At 72.8% G+C, this 3,280-nt stretch overlaps 1 long non-coding RNA gene across 2 annotated transcripts in view; it reads left to right on the forward strand.

Annotated features, from left to right (window-relative positions):
- Positions 1 to 3,280, forward strand: part of LOC105854088 — a 15,540-nt gene that overhangs the window by 10,980 nt on the left and 1,280 nt on the right. Inside the window, exons 1-2 of one of the 2 annotated variants that reach the window (XR_001145810.1) lie at positions 7 to 227; positions 2,540 to 2,726. This is a non-coding gene — a long non-coding RNA (uncharacterized LOC105854088). Of the gene's footprint in view, positions 1 to 6; positions 228 to 2,539; positions 2,727 to 3,280 lie in introns of those variants that run through there. The other variant, XR_001145811.1, reaches the window with a different exon arrangement.

Here is a 3,280-nt window from a genome sequence, read left to right on the forward strand (position 1 = left end):
CGCGGGGAGGGGCCCGCAGAGCGGCCCTGGGCCTCGGCTTGTTTGTCGGCGCCGCCGCGCGCCCCGAGCGCCCTGCGGTGGTGACAGCGACCTTCTGGGTTTCCTGGGCGTCCGCCGGGGACACCCCGCGCCCCGCTCTTTTGTCTCGGCCTCGCCCCCAGCGGGCCGCCCTGCAGCGACCCTCCTCGGGATTTGCCTCTGAGCCAGGACCTGGAACCACCCCTCAGGTTTGACTTCTGGGGGGCAGCCTGGCCTTCCTGCCCAGGGCCCCCCCACCGCCCCCCTCCGCCCGAGGACTGAAGTTACCACAGGGTGCGAGGGCGGCTGGGCCCCGGCCCCCGGGCCGGCCAGGGCACCCCGCGCAGTGGCCGCCTGCTTCCTGGTGTCCGGTTCGGTGTCGCAGGCCCCTTTGGCGTTGGAGGGGCAGGCCAGAGGGCGCCCCCAGAGCACCTGGAGCTGGGGAGGGGCACGGGCCTCTCTCGCTCAGCAAGGGACAAAGAGAATGTGTGGAGACTTGGGGTGCGCTTCCTCCCACCTGCCTCAGCACCCCTCTAAGCACCTCAGCTTCAAGCAGCTGCTTCTGATTCGGGGAGCAGCCACGCCCCCAGTACCCCAGCCTAGCACTCCCCAGTGTGGCACGGGGTGCCCCTCAGGCCCGCTACCTGCTGCTCCCCGTTTCCCGCTCCAGGCTGCACCCTGTGCTGGGCCCCAGGGTCCCGCAGACTTGGTGGATGCGGCCCCCAGGTGGCCTGAGGCCAGCAGTAGCTGGACAGTGGGCAGCGGGGGCGCCCCGGGCGTTCCCAGAGCCGCCGGGCCTGCGGCGCACCTGCGAGGGGTTCTCATACGTGGCCTCTTCCGGCATGCAGGCCACGGCCAAGCCCTGGGTGCAGCCCTCTCGGGCTGGGCCGCCTGGCTTCGGAGGGAGGGGCCAGCGGGGAACTGGACCAACCTGATCTGTCCTGCAGGGGGCCAGCCCCTGAGGGGAGGGGGCCACGATCCCTCAGCATCCGAGCGCCGGCGCCGGACACTCAGTGGTGCTGCCCGGCCTTGGAGGAAGGGGCCCCCATAAATTCAGGGCTGAGCACCCCAAGGGGAAGTCGGGTCCCCACACGTCCACCTGCACCTGCCGTGGGCATGTTTAGCGTCTGCTTCCACCCCTCCACGCGGGAGGAAACCACGGCTGCTGTGCGGCCCGTCCAGTGCCCGCTGGCTCTCCCTTCCCCGCGCTGTCTCGGCCGTCGGTTCCGCAGAGGCAGGAGCGTCGTGGCCAGCGCCTCGACGCGGTGTGGGGACGAGGTGGCCTGTGGCGGGCGGACCTGGGCAGCCAGGCCGGGGCCCTGGCTCCGAGGCACCTTGCGGAACTGTCTCGTGGCCCTTCAGGCCACAGGGCCGCTCGTGGAGGGCAGACTGGTGGCTTAAGTCCAGGCTTCCCGGGGCTGTGGAGCCCCTTGGCCATGGCATCTCCTGTGCAGTGAGCCGGGCCAGCGGCGGGGTGCCAGCTGCGGTGCCAGCTGCGGCCGGTGGGCCTCTGCATGCAGGCTGACGGCCGAGGGTTCCGGCGCTGGGCTTGCTCCCCTGTGGGTGTGCTCCTGCCCGCTTGGGGTCAGCCAGCAGAGGGCCCCAGGGAGGCCGGCCCCGGGCCGCGGGTGGGGTGTCCCCCGGGGAGCGCACCGCTGAGGCCACATCCTGGTTAAGGCCCAGGTGGGGTGCGGGTGCCGGGCCACCTGGCAGGGGCAAAGGCCGACTCTGGCTGGCACAGGCCTCCCTGCCCGCGAGGGCTGGGGCCGGGCCCAGAGTCCGTCGGATCGAGGGGAGCACTGAAGGAAGCCCTTCCGGAAAGCTCCCTGGACGGCCGGGGTGCCGCGGGCCCTCTTCCTGCGAGGCGGCGGCATGCAGGGCCCCTGGGGTCAGAGCTCTGAGCCAGGCGGGACGTCAGGAGGATGTTGAAGCCCTGGAGCAGACAGACGGCTACTCCAGAGCGCCGCTGGTCTTAGGCGTGAGCCCCAGAAGCCCTGTCCGCGTGCGCCGGCGTGGCGCCCCGCGGAGCCCCGTCCCCGGCCGGAAGTTGCAGTGCAGGGAACCCCGAGAGCTGGGCTCCCCGGACTCCGGGCCTCCCCGCCTCTGACTTCACAAAGGGCCCTTCCCTAGGGCCTCTGAGGCGCCAAGGCGGAGGGCGGGAGCGGCTGTTCTCGCCACCCTCGGGCAGGAGGTGCGTTCAGGCGAAGCCAGTGAGAGGCCGCCTGGCCACCGGGGCCCCGGTCACGGCTGCACCCCAGCGCCACGCGGCGGGAGGCCAGTCTCTGTCGGGCGCCCTGGGGTGCAGCCGCGCCCCAGCTCTCGGGCTTCGAGGGAGCTGGGCCGGGCCGACCCGTGCTGAGCGGACGGCTGACCGCTGGCCAGAGCCCAGAGGGAGGTGGGCACGGGAAACGCATTGGTCCTGGCATGGACGCCGCCGGGCTGACACACCCGCCCGCAGGGAGGCCACGGCGGGGTCCGTGGGCCGGTCGGAACCCGCTTCTCAGCCCCCGTCTCCTCCCAGAGCCGGCGTGCGCCCCAGAAGACAGCACCCCGCTCCCGGCCGCGTGGGCCTGGGGCCGGAGACGCGCCAGGAGCGGCCTCTGTCCAAAGCGCCGGGTTCTGTGGCCGGAGCCCGTGGTCCGTGAGACGTAAATGGCTCGCCTGCCCCCCGGCATCCACTTCATCGCCTCCTTCTCCCGGGACCAGTGGTGAGTCCTGGGGCCGGGCCGCGGGGAGCCCTGCCCAGCTGGCCTGGGGGGACACGCAGGGTGCCCCGGCGCGTCGCACCCTCCCTGCGGCCAGCGAGGGGGGCGGGGGGGGGGACGCGGGGCCTCCTGGTGGGAGTTGGGCTCGCTGGGCTCCCCGGAGGCCGGGCGGGCAGGACTTTCGGGGGGAGGGGTCCCGGCTTCTGCCTGCGCCCTGGCTGATCTCCGCTGGAAGGAGGAACTTGCCCTCTGCCCTCTTAGGGTCAGTTCTTGGGGTGCAGAAATTTAAGTGACAAGACAGCTCCTCAGGGGGAAGGGGTGTGGGGGGTCACAGAAGAATGAGGTTCAGATGGCCGGGAGCGGCCGAGTGGAGGGCGCAGCCTGGGGCAGACGGCACTCGGCAGGCAGCTGCCCGCGGGGCTGGGCACGGGCGTGGGGCCCGGGTGAGGCGTCAGCCCCGTGGCTCCAGCGGGGCGGCGCCGCTGGCTTCCCCCAGCCCCTGCGGATGCGCATCTCGCCTCGAAGGGTCCCCGCGTCCCGGCCTCCCTGACCCGCAG

Source organism: Condylura cristata, unplaced genomic scaffold (assembly GCF_000260355.1).
Source record: "Condylura cristata isolate star-nosed mole 26May11 unplaced genomic scaffold, ConCri1.0 scaffold00003, whole genome shotgun sequence".
NCBI lineage: Eukaryota > Metazoa > Chordata > Mammalia > Eulipotyphla > Talpidae > Condylura > Condylura cristata.